The sequence below is a fragment of the Dicentrarchus labrax genome, unplaced genomic scaffold (genome assembly GCF_905237075.1).
Source record: "Dicentrarchus labrax unplaced genomic scaffold, dlabrax2021, whole genome shotgun sequence".
Lineage (NCBI taxonomy): Eukaryota > Metazoa > Chordata > Actinopteri > Moronidae > Dicentrarchus > Dicentrarchus labrax.
Genome location: NW_026136705.1, coordinates 28,792,636 through 28,805,316, shown reverse-complemented (window position 1 = coordinate 28,805,316; position 12,681 = coordinate 28,792,636). Strand labels below are relative to the sequence as shown.

The following is a 12,681-nucleotide window of genomic DNA, read 5'->3' as shown; positions in this document are numbered from 1 at the left end:
TTTGTGTTTGTGTTTCCTTAAAATTGTCCTCCACCTGTGAGTCCTGCACTTATATAGGAACAATCATGGCTAGAAGGAAGAACTCAAAAATGGCTTATGTGCAGTGTAACACAGTTGCCACAGTCATGCCATAAATCATAAAAGAAAAAAAAAGTGTAAACACAGAGTGCGGTTCAGTTGAATTGGCTGATTTGTTGTTGTTGCTGTTGTAGATTGTTGGTCTCAGCCAAGTCCTTAAGTTGCACTGGGGAGTGCAGAATTTAAAGGTTTTTTTTTTAAAGGATCTGGTCAGTGTGGAGACATTTAGAATAAAGTTATTTTCATTTGGTCAGTTTTCCTGACAGAAGCAATTGTTGCACATGATTTGTCCAATCATTTCTGTTTTTATAGTTTCTGGCTATGATATTTGTGTAATTTTGGCGATTTTTTTAAAGAAATCATTTATTTCAAACCTGCCGGAGGGTTGTGGGCTTCACACAAATTTATTTAGGATTATGTATCACACAAAGTTAAAGGTACCAAAACACACAAGATTATTCTGGTAGCTTTGGGGCCCCTGAAGGTTTGGGGCTCCCGGGCAAATGCCTACTTTGCCCAGAAAGATAATCCAGTCTGGTGATATTTACATGATTTTATTGTTTTGTTTCTTTCAGTTTCTAAGATACGGCCAAATGGACTCAGGGCTCGTTGACGTGTGTGAGGTTTTAACAGCTCACATATCTTCAAGAAAGCACATCAGAAGCAGCCATCTCATCTTTTAAAATGCTAAATTATGATGATTCACACTTACCGCGGGGATCAGTTTAATTGTAAAAGTGGTACAGACATTTGAGATGGGAAAGTTTTTGCTCTTCTCGTGCAGTTTGAGTTATTTTTATATTATATGGCATGAGTCATAGTACCGCTCTTACAGAAGATTTTATAATTAAATCTGCAATTTAAGCTTGAGTGCATTAGTGAGGGACCCATTTAGGTTTTACAGTCAGAATCCAATCTCTGGTTATGTTTTTATCATTACGCACCCCGAAGCAAATTTATAACATTTTGAAAAAATCCTCTGTATCTGTAATACCGCTGTATTATATCGCCATTTTATCATTGTCTTTTATTATGAACTGTGTTTAAATGGCATGCATATAGATTTCTTCAGATCCATTGAGGTAATTTTTAAAAGCTTTCCATATGTATTGTAATGTATTGTAATCCATAGCGACCGCCCTCTGCTGGTTGAAATCCAGCTATTGCAGTTGAACTTTGCTATAGGCTGATCTGGAGATAGGCGATGTATATGGTGACAGCTTTCGTCACCAACCAGTCCTCCCGTCAGCTCCTATACAACCTCTCCTGACTCTGCAGACTGTGACACAGGAGGATTGGCCTCTTTGAGCGGCTAGCTTAGCTAACGTGGTAAAAATAAGAATCATTGTGTTTATCATGATGAGCCTTTTATAAAGTTGCCTTCCAAGCAACCGCCGTGTGTCTACAGTAGCCCAGAACAGACAAACCAAACATTGACTCTAGATAGGGGCATTCGCTAACTTCACTTAATAATAACTAAATAATAAAGTGAAAATGCTGAAGAGGTTTTTGAAACCTGCCACCTTTGTTCTGTTTACAGTAAATGTAAAAAAAAAAAAAAAAAAAAAAGGCAGGTATCTATCTTGTTTCATCAGTTTAAAAAAGATGGATATTGAAAACATTGATATTCAGTTACAGTATTTCTCGCTCATAAAATATTTGTAAAGGGCAAAAGAACACAGACTAAAACCAGATGAATGGATTTTCACGGTGGATTGATGAGATGGGATTTCATTAATATGCATACACTATTTGGTGAATGAACATTAGTGGAAGGTTCAGGTGTTTCATCGAATATTTAAATATAATTAACACCCACTTATTCAAACAGGCTTATGCTGATGTGAAACCAGGTTTTCAGTGTAAATATGAGGCGGTTTGTGTTTTGTACCAGTTGATGAATCATTTTGAACTATGAAATGGCAGATTTTTCTTTTCCTAAATGCAACAACCAGCCGCACAATAGAGCCATCAGACATTTCTTAATGCAGATATAAGCTTAAATATGAGCTCACGACATTCTGATCTTCGACATCAAAGTAATCTTGCTCATTTTTTTCTTTGAAGGTTAAAAATGCTTTGTACTGAAAGTAGCACGGTGTTTTTTCCCCTCCACAAGATAAAACCATAAATCTTTTTATAGAGGTTCTCACCGATGATTTTATCCTGTAAGAATGAGAATAGGATGTTGACAAGGCACCATTTACTTTAAATGTAATCAAGGTCAGCATTTAAACATACATTTAGTTCAAATACAGGTGAAGTGTTCGTCCCCTTAATATCAGCTTTGTTCATTCCAACACCCAAGAGGTGTAAACCAATTTTACACCAATCTCTCTCTCTTTTTGCAAAATGAACTATTTGACATATGAAATTGTCTGCTGGCTGGCTCTCCTTCTATTGCTTGAAGCAGTGGTTCCCAACCTTTTCCTTGAGGGACTCCTTTTCTATCACAGAGTAAACTATTGGCCCCTGACTAAGTGACATGTTTTATGGATATACTATTATATATATATATACTATATTACTATGATTACATTCAATGGATAATAACAATACAGAACAACTGATACACTGTACAATAACCCAAATAGTGAAAGCAATAACTGCAGGACATTTGTGTAAAACAAGCAATTCCGAGGAATTTTAAGCAGATTTTCTATTTAATAACTTTTTATACAATTTTCTGTCCGTTTTATGTATTTTTTAGCAGTTCTACATACTTAATGTACTTAGCTAAATTTAGCTTCTTTTTCATTGTTCTATTAGCTCTTAGGTTGTTTTAACAGTGTACTTTTATAAGGCTGTTTGTCAGAGAGTGAATATACATGTTGCATGTGGTCAGGTTTTCCCTGTGCCCTTATCCTGTTCAAAATAAGTTGAAATAATGATCCAGACTATAAAAATAACAGTTTAATTTAGTTTTCTTCACAGAGATGGATGAAATTCTGACATATAGGCTTTAAAAGTTGTCTTACACCCTTTAAAATCAAAAAGACCTTGCAAACCTGTGAAGTTTTGACAACCTCTAGTGGGATTAATTTGTTTAAAAATTCTCTTAATTATTTGGAAAACGTTTTTAAAATTCCCTGTATTACTTGTACATGAAGGTTTAAGTTGTTTCCCTTTAAAACAGCTATAATCATTATCTTTTCATAATAACAGTGTATCAAATGATAGGTAAAGTCCCCCGTGATTAACCTGAATTGGATTATGACCTGCAGCTCCTCTCTGCTTTACAGAGCTTTCAAGCAAGTTTCAGCTCATTGTTTAGCTGTTCGGCCCACAGCTGTTTTTGATCGCTCTCGATGGTTTCATTTGGGAAGCAACTTAAAAATGACAATATATGACTTTGCAACTTTCCTCTGCTCCCAAGTGGCCAAAAAATCAGTTATCGTGGTTCAATAGGTGTAAAACAAACCGGAGAGTCACCGATATCAATCAAACACAGTCTGTACACACACCTACACAGTCCTGAGGACAGGTCTGATCAGCCAGCCACCAACGTGGGTGTCCAGCCTGAATACAATACAGACAGTAGTTCAGTAAATAGTGAATCACTTTGTAATGACTTAGATTTTCAATGAATATTGACAATGATGAGTCAGGGACTGGCAATGCAGTGATAATAACATCAATAACACATGTCCCCAGAGGTGGAGAGGTGCAGTACAGCAGGTAGGCTGCAGAAAGTTATGAAAATAAAGAATCAGCTGAACAAACTGCAGCACCTATAGCAGTACCTTCATAGCTGTTTAATTTGCCTAGTGGGACCCATTTCACAAAAAATGCCATGGAATACAAAGCTGCAGCTATTAGATGATAATTTTAGTTTAAGTTAAGTTTAAATAAAGAAAGTTAATAGGTTGCATTTACAATAGTCGAGATTATTGTCAGAGTCACAGGGTTGGTGGTGCAATCGAGTGTGTGTGTGTGTGTGTGTGTGTGTGTGTGTGTGTGTGTGTGTGTGTGTATGTTAACGAATGAGAGACAAACAGTAAAATGCCTAGTGTAAAAGCGCTATATAAATGCAGCAATTTACCAAAATAGCCCATTATCATTATGTTAGGGATGCTTTGGCCATGACTATGTTTACATGCAAATCAGGTTGCTGGGGTAAAGGCAGGGAATCAGAGGATGCATGCCCTACAGTTACCTGGCTACTGTAAAACCTGTCTTTGCATGCAGCTGGTCAGTTCTCAGACTCCTTTGTTGGATTACCATCTGACTGACACTGACTGACATGTTCCTTCATTACCACAGGCAATAGTAGGCCTACTTATTTCTTCTCCTGTGTATCAGAGATCAGCACATAGGGCACAGAAGTAACAAAGCCACTGCAGAACTCTTGAGAGTGTCTGCAGGGCAAGACATGTTCATGACATGAGCAGTTTATTAGGTGCACCTAGCTAAAACCATTGACAGTATATTTATTACTGTATATTAGTGGACAGAACTTCTTGGTCTGAAAGTGAAACCACTGCAAAAATATTGTTCTTTCTAATGGCCAGCAGAGGGCGACTCTACTGGCGCCAAAAATGTATTTGATTGTATATCAACCCACAAAATTACCCGACTTCTCACTTGATTCTGGACTCATGGTGGTCATTCAATAAATTATGGTCCAATTTAGAGTAAAATATACGATAACGCAGGGTATGCTTAAGGGCGTGGCTACCTTGTGACCTTGTGAGTGAGTCGCAGCGCACAAAACTCAGATCAAACTAGGCAGTGCTGATCAAACATGCATTGCCTGTTTCTCCCCTAAAATGTTTTCAGATACATATTTTAATGCACTGTTTAGCTGTAATACGAGACAGCTTGTGATCAGGCACAAAATGTGGCCCAAACCAAGCACCACCCAACTCGCAATACATTGCGTTGTTCGCTCCTAATGAAATCACAGTAAAGTCATTCCAGTGTGCGGTGGTTAATAAAAAGTGTTATACTATTTCCTTATACCTAACAGTATTAGGATTAAAGGCTTGTTTGTGATTCATTTCCAGGATTGTAAAATCCTTCCTCATACAATTATGAATCACTGTGCAGTGTTTTGGCTACTAATAATCCTTCAAACTTTCTTAAATTATTGAAATCTGCCTTCCTGGATTAGATTGCTTTATCTCACCTGTACCTGACACAACATGCCCCCACCAACCCAGCGTGTAGCTGTTTTCAGTCTGAAAAAAAGTTTCTATTACTTTACTCTATGATTTATTATTTAGAATATACACTTTTTTATTTTTATTTTGAGCTAAATCAATTCAGAAAGCTAAGTGCATTTAATTTAGTGCTCCCTTCAAGTGTCTATTTAAAATTATGATTAATAATTTTGGTGTCAACAGGGCTATCTCCAAAAATCCCTATGTATTTGAAAAATGCTAATTCATGTCTATATTTCCATGCCCAGTGTGTGACACCAAGTCGGAGCCTCTTAGAAAAGCATCAGCACTGACCGCCTGGCTCCCTATATCCTCTCAAATGTTGTTGCCATGGTGATGCCCCGCTTGTCGTGACTAAAAGGGAGAGGAAGCTGAGACACTATTGAGCTCCAAGGCTCTTCCAGAGATTGTCCATTTCCCACTAAAATAGGCCAGGTACAGGGGAAGAGGCGTGGAGGGCAGAAGGGAACAAATTAAACATGTGGCACAGAAAAGAAGAGGCTCTGAGATGAGCTGCCAGTGGACTGGAGAGGTGGGCGTTGAAACGTTTTGTTCTTATAAATTAAGCTTTAGCTCCGATGCTGAAACGAGAGAGACCCAGAAACTGGAAAAACTCAAGACATAATGACTGATTTTATTATGCGTGTGGGTAAACACCATTGCTCTTCTGGCTCTCAAAAACTCTCGTGGTGCAAAGTCATTTTCCCTTGTAAGAAGCACAGAAGTTGAAGGCGCTCATTTAAAATCAAAACTATAGAAGGAGTTGCACCAACGCTCGCACAGTAGAGGAGCAGAGTTGACTAAAGCTACACAAACTCGAAAAATAATGGAGGGAAGAAGAAAGTTGATCATAAAACCTTTGGCCAAAGCAGTCTTTATCAAAATAGCAAAAATGTCTCCTTAAAGCAGCATCAAGGAACTGTCATTTTATATTAATTCTGTGGACAAAAGTGGTAGTGTTTCTACTGCCTCGTTTCATTGATTTCAAGGGGAATCAACCAAATCCAAGATATTAAGAATAACTTGCTCGTGGTCTTGTGTGCTTACAGGCATCAGTATTAAATGGAGACTGTTTAATAACCAGTTAAAAACTCCTTGTAGTGTGTTTAAACAACTCTTGAGTAGTTGAGGAGGATTTAATAATTACACACAAATTATAAATGGTGAGTTTTTGAGGTTGCTTTTCATTTCAGTCAGTATTCGTAAAGCTTCATTAATTTTTTTATTAGGTTTTTGGCCACTTGGGGGCAGAACGCCATTCACAGCCTACAGCAAGTTTTACATATTATGTTCTTATAAAGTTGTTACAGCTAACAAACTATTATTATACGCTTACACATCGAGCAACATTAGAATTCATTTGGAGTCGTGATTCTGGCAATGTAATGTCTAATGTTCACTCTCCATCGAGTTCTGTTTTAGTCTTCACCAAAATTGAGAAAAATCATCTTTAGCTGCTAAATTCTCTACCAATTTTACCAGCCTGCTGCCAACTTTGCCCATCTGATGTTTGGTGCTTGTTAAGGTTGATGAGAGTGGAGTTGACTGAACCACACAGTCAATTTACAGGGCTTCAAACTGGGTTGAATGAATGCAACTTTAAATATGAATGTTTTTACTACTAAAAATGAATTTAAAAAAAGGGGATTTAGTAATTTTCCATTGGAGTTATGTTCTTGACATTGTGGGGGAAGGCTTTAAAACCACATTTAGACTATTGTGTTTGGAGTTAAATAAAAGTATTCGAAAATAAAATATAAAGAAAGGTTTACAGACTTCTTTTTAGGAGGGTTTTGACAAGCAAACCTTAGTTATTCTAATATTCTGGCTATGGCTCTGTGTGTAATCAGGAACTGGCAGTATATTAGTACAAATCTGTTGTTGTTTATTTCTGTTAATAGCGCACTGTGTTGGCAGTAGCACAATGACAATATAGCATTATTGCACAAACAGACGTGAATCAAAGTTACTTCGGAACATTTCAAAGATAAAACTTCTGGAAGAGCCAGTAAAAAGATACCACAAGACTTATTACTTCTTGTGTGTTTCTGAGCTGGAGCAATTGTGCCACAGTCCACTATTTTTGTCTGTTTTGTTCAGCTGCATTTTGGGACAGAAAGTGCCCATCAACAGCGCTCTCAATGATCAGGGCCTTGCTTTGTGGAGGAATTTCTATTGTTGCCATGTTACCTGCAGGAGATAAATCAACTCCCTACAAGTTTGTTTCTAAAAATGCACAAAAGTGGTCCACAGTTCAGAGCCACCATTTTGGTGTTGGATGTTCAACCAGCATTCTCATCTCACTTCCATCTCCTCACTCTTAATGAAAGGGCATGTTGGTGGAAGATGTCAGTTGCTTTAGCTGATGGCTAGCTGCACTGACTAATTTCCCATCCGGAGAGGTGAGCGCGCCTGGAAAGGACACATCTGCCAACACGGCTGTCAGCAAGCGTGTGAAAGCAGTGGGATAATTGAGCCGCGCTCAGAGATCTAATAGTGGAAAGGAATACAGCAGTATAATGGCCACTTTGCTCACTGCGGGATTGTGGCAGGTGAAGCACAGGACTTTTCCCTTTATTCCAAGGACTATGCTGTCACATTTGGATGTCATTAAAGAGACAAGGCATTCACTAAAAGACAGGGCCACAATGAGCCAAATCACTAACATTTATTGATGGGTGACAAATGCAGCGATTTTTCTTCAGGCTCTTGATTACTGCAGTATGTGGCAGCCAACTTAGGAAAGCATGTTCAGAGAAGCTGTTTGGGGTTTTATGTGTGCGCTCACATCTGTAATGCGTATGTATGTATCTATGCGTGGTTGGTTCTTAAACAATTCGGAAGGATGGGTGTCTAAAAATTTGGCCAAATTCCAAAAACCATCCTTTTGATTTGAAAACCGAGTCCTTGCAGACTTCAGAGACAGCAGCGCACAGGTGATCTTGGGTCGTCTGACTATCAAAGGGACAGATGGCATAGCCAACATCACTGACAACATGACATATTGGAAAGTTAAAGGGACACAGTGGCAGGTTTTTGACAGCCACAGCAGTTGTCTGATGATTGTGTGCACACAAAAGAATTGGTTTGATGATGATGAGATGGTTTTGGCCTTGGCTGAACCTTGTAGACCTCAACCCAGTGAACCTGGATAAGCATTTAAAAAAAGCCCTCTCCCCTTCTCAGTAATCACTCTGTCAGATCTGAACAGAGAACATAATGTCAGAATAATAGGAACCTCCAGTGATAAAGTGGCACATTCTCTGATATCACTTGAGGATAAACGGTCATAAATCTGCATAGAAACACATAAAAAAGAGGCTCCTTAAAAACTTCACACCTTGCCTTGTAGTCAGTAGATTTAGACATTTTGTTCAATATCAAATATAGTTGGATACAGTGCTTATTATGACAGTCAGTCATGCCCTCCACTTCAAAATAACGCTGTAGGTATCCCTGTTACATCTTTTCTGAAGGCGCAGGGCTCCGCGGTCAAGTTAGCGATAATTAATATGCATCAATAAAGCTTGCATGGTTAACGTTTAGGATTAGGAAAAGGTTGTACAATTACTTTACGTACCTGACGTAACTTAAGGACATGAATAAAACTTTTTTTTTTTACATTTGGTTTCACACGGGTCCTATGTTTGTTTGAGCCATCCATCCACCCCACAACCTCCATATGCAGAGTAACTCACTCTTTATACTACCTGATGGTAGAGGGGTAGCTACAGCGTCGTGTTTTAAAGCCACTGACCAAGCTGCACTATTTGACAACTTGGGAATGAGTTGACTTTCCTTGGTGCAGATTCACCAACATGTAAAGAAAGAAAGTGAAAATCTGGCTCCGGTGTGACTGACTCTGGCAGTATTGTCCCGTTTATATTACCCAAAGCATTATGGGAAAGAATGTAAATAGGAAAAAAAATAGACAATAGGAATGACAAAATTCAGGAAAAGTAGCCTTTTTGGGGGGTTTTACATTATATAATTTTGACAGTATTCAGGCTCAGAATGTCCCATCCACATATATTTTTGTCTCTGGAACGCTGACATGCTCCTCTATTCATTTCTATTAAGATACTTGTTGTGTGTTGAAAACCTGTGGGGAAAATCCCCACCCAATTTACAGTCACCCACAATTTTTTTTTGTCATAAAGGTGTCTTCAAATATGTACGGTAACAGTAAGCGTGCCAGTTGATGGCATTTCTGAGTAATTCAGTCTGAAAACAACAATACTTGCATGGCATGCTAAGATGTCTAGTGACTGTGCAAGCCTGTAAATAAAGAGAGTGAAAACAGACAGGAGTTGAAAGGGTTAAAGAATTTTTGTTTAATGCGTTTGCACAGAGGCTGTATTTCACTGGGCGCCCACTGGTCAACAAATATCTGAAAGATGTGTTTCTGAAAGGGAAAGACACAGAATTTGATGAATTCTCTTAAGAGGGCAGGGATGTCAACCGGGGTGCTACTACTGGGTCACTGCAGAAATATTACAAAATGGAGTTTTCAGCTTGTTTTCCACATTCGCTGCATCATGATTTTAAGTGAGTGGAAATCATTTTCACCCCTTTAGAAAAGAAAAGAAGGTTTTTAGCTCAAAAAAGAGCTCTTTGTGTGTGCATTTTACATGTGCACACAGAGATAGACGTGTTTGTATTTTGAGGCTGGCACTCGCTGGCTTGAACCTACATTTGGGGGCTCGCTTCAAATGAGGCACATATGCTGCATTAATTAGTTTCAGACTGCACAACTGAGTATGACAGGTGACAAACCCTCCAAAACCCCTTCCTCCTCTCATACCTCACCTCCTGCTGAAAGTTAAGTGAACCTCTAAGGTTCCGTCTGGCTTTCACATGATGAAATAGAAGGAGAAGTGAAGAAATAGAAAAGGACGTGTAATCACTTGTGATTTTTTTCTCCTCAACTGCGACATAAATCAGATGTTTTTAATCAGTCTGAACAGCAAAAGCAGCCCAAGTGGCACGTGTTATGATGTTTTGTTTTAGAGTCATATTTTTTGGGGAGCAAAATTGTACTACTACTACGGGTAGTTGACCCATCACAGCCCTCGGCCAGTTGATAAAGTCATACAGAGCTTGAACCCTGAGTCTAAATCAAAACCTGCCACATGCTTATTTTCACTGCATTTCAGAAATTCAAAATATGACAACATTGTTCTGTATTATGTCTTTGTGCATTACTGTTATGAATATACATAAATTACCATACCTTTTTGTTAGTAGTCACATTTTTATTTATTTATTTGGAAATATTGGTAATAGCCCTGTGTATTTCACTTTATAATTTTTCAATGTCCTTGGTTTTATTAAAACTCTTTGCATTAGGCCGCCAGATGCACACAAACCAGCGAGACAATTTCACATGAATCCAAACTGTCAATCATCCCCATCTGGCGCCCAGCTTTGCTACCTGCTGCAATGATAACACCTGCTTCATCAGAGCAGTCTCTCACCAACTGCTGTCACATTATCTCTCGCAAACCCTTTTTAAACCTCTTGCTAACAATTTAGCATATACAACGGTAATTATATAGAAAATAACAATAAAAACATCAGTGTAATTGCTGTCAAAAAAATAACGATGTTATATTTATGTAATGTGTCTGTAATCTTCTCAGTTCCGCTAGATACACTTACAGAAATCAAGTTGCAACAGTTCATTTTGTGTTTTATATTTAAACGTTAATAATGGACCTCATAACTGATCCACTTCCTTTCTTTGTCAACTAGTCTACAACATGTCATTGTTAATATGAATGTTCTTTTTCTTTAGGGGTAACATGCCCCCTGGCTTCAGCCGGAGCCCCCAGTACTTGGTCCCTATGCCCAGCCCGATCTAGAAATGTTCGAGATGCTTTCATAAACTGTGTAGCCTTGGAATTTATTAGTATTAGTAAGTGATCTACTTTGAGAGCAGCATGTGTCCGTGTGTAGGTCTGTCTTATCTGGAATAAATGTAAACGTAAATGATTACAAAATGCATCTCAGCCAGGTGTAATTAGGTTGGACAGTGTTCTTAGAAACGAGACAAAGAGGCATGCTAGGGGCTCTGTGAGGCTGTATTTATGCACAATAGTGATTTAAGCTATGTTACAATGCTAACATGCTGATGTTTAGCAGTAGAATGTTTATCACCATCTCAGTTTATCATGTTAGCTATCATTTGCTACTTGGCACTAAACATAATGTTGATGCAGAGTGGAAAGACTTTGGTTTTGCATCTTTTTGGTCCTGAACCTAAGTACCGGACCAATTCACATTTTGACCTTATAATGACACCAGAGGAAAAGCTATTACAATTCATCCTTTGGGGATCTTGAATGTCTGTGCCAAATCTCATAGCAGAACCGTACACTCGTTGTTGAGGCGCTGCTAGAAGAAAGGTCAGTGGATCACCAAAATCATTAGGATACATCATCTGGGGAACCATGTGACCCTTTCGTTGCACGTCATAGCTGACCCTTGAGAGTATCCCTCAGTCCTTTCTTTCAACTGATGAGCATTATTTAAGTCTTATTCAGAATACAAGCAGAATTGAGAGAGGAGAATGCTAATTATTACCAGCTGAAAATGCAAAAGCCTGTGGTCAGATGTCATTCTGCAGATAATGAATCCAGATACACATTATATTACCATACCAGTTGTAAATTGGGTCTTAGTGTCGGGTACATGATGAATTTGTTTATTGCAATGCGGTGGCAGAAAAAGTTCAACCTTTTAATACATTATGTGGTGAAATGTCCCTTGATCATCTGCCACAGTGATGGTCTGCACATTCTATAGGCCTCAACCATTCAATGTTAAATTGATTTATTTATAATTTTTTGTGTTTTAGATAATCATTTTCATAATGTGGTTGATACTCTAGGCTCCAAGCAGGCACACAAAACAGGTGGTGAGTTTGAGGCTGGCATTATGTCTCCCAAGGCATGTGACCTGCATGTTACTTGGTTTTAAATGTGCTTAATATAATTTGCATTTAGGCTCAATGTTGCCATGACAGCAACTAAGTCTTACAACTTTAAATCTGAGAAAGTTGGACTGTTTTTGTTGGCTTGGCCGGGTCAGTGTTGGCATGGAGAACAACAGGACACAGAAAAGAAAACTCCTTTTCATAAAATGATCACTTCAGTTTGTAAAGAAGCACATTTTTTTCTGTAATATGGGATATGGGTTACATCCTAAATTTATATCAGTCTTCACTTGAAATTGAGCTCTCTCTAATTTAAAGTTTCAGCTCTAGCTCCCCTTTTCTTCCAAGCCTTTGGTTGCTCTCTTGTGCCATTTGCTTCCCATATGTGGTCTGGGTGTTGGCAGGCAATGCTGGAGTAAAAGTTTTCCCAGATTGATTCCATGAAGCTCCAACCAAGGTTTTGTCTTTGCAAAGACATTAGTTTTAAAAATCTATCAATAAACA

General features: G+C 38.4%; 1 protein-coding gene across 5 annotated transcripts in view; it reads left to right on the top strand.

Moving 5' to 3' along the window:
* The window catches only part of cadm1a (cell adhesion molecule 1a), a 382,815-nt gene that overhangs the window by 350,359 nt on the left and 19,775 nt on the right, over positions 1 to 12,681 (top strand). The gene's annotated exons all lie outside the window — the stretch shown is intronic.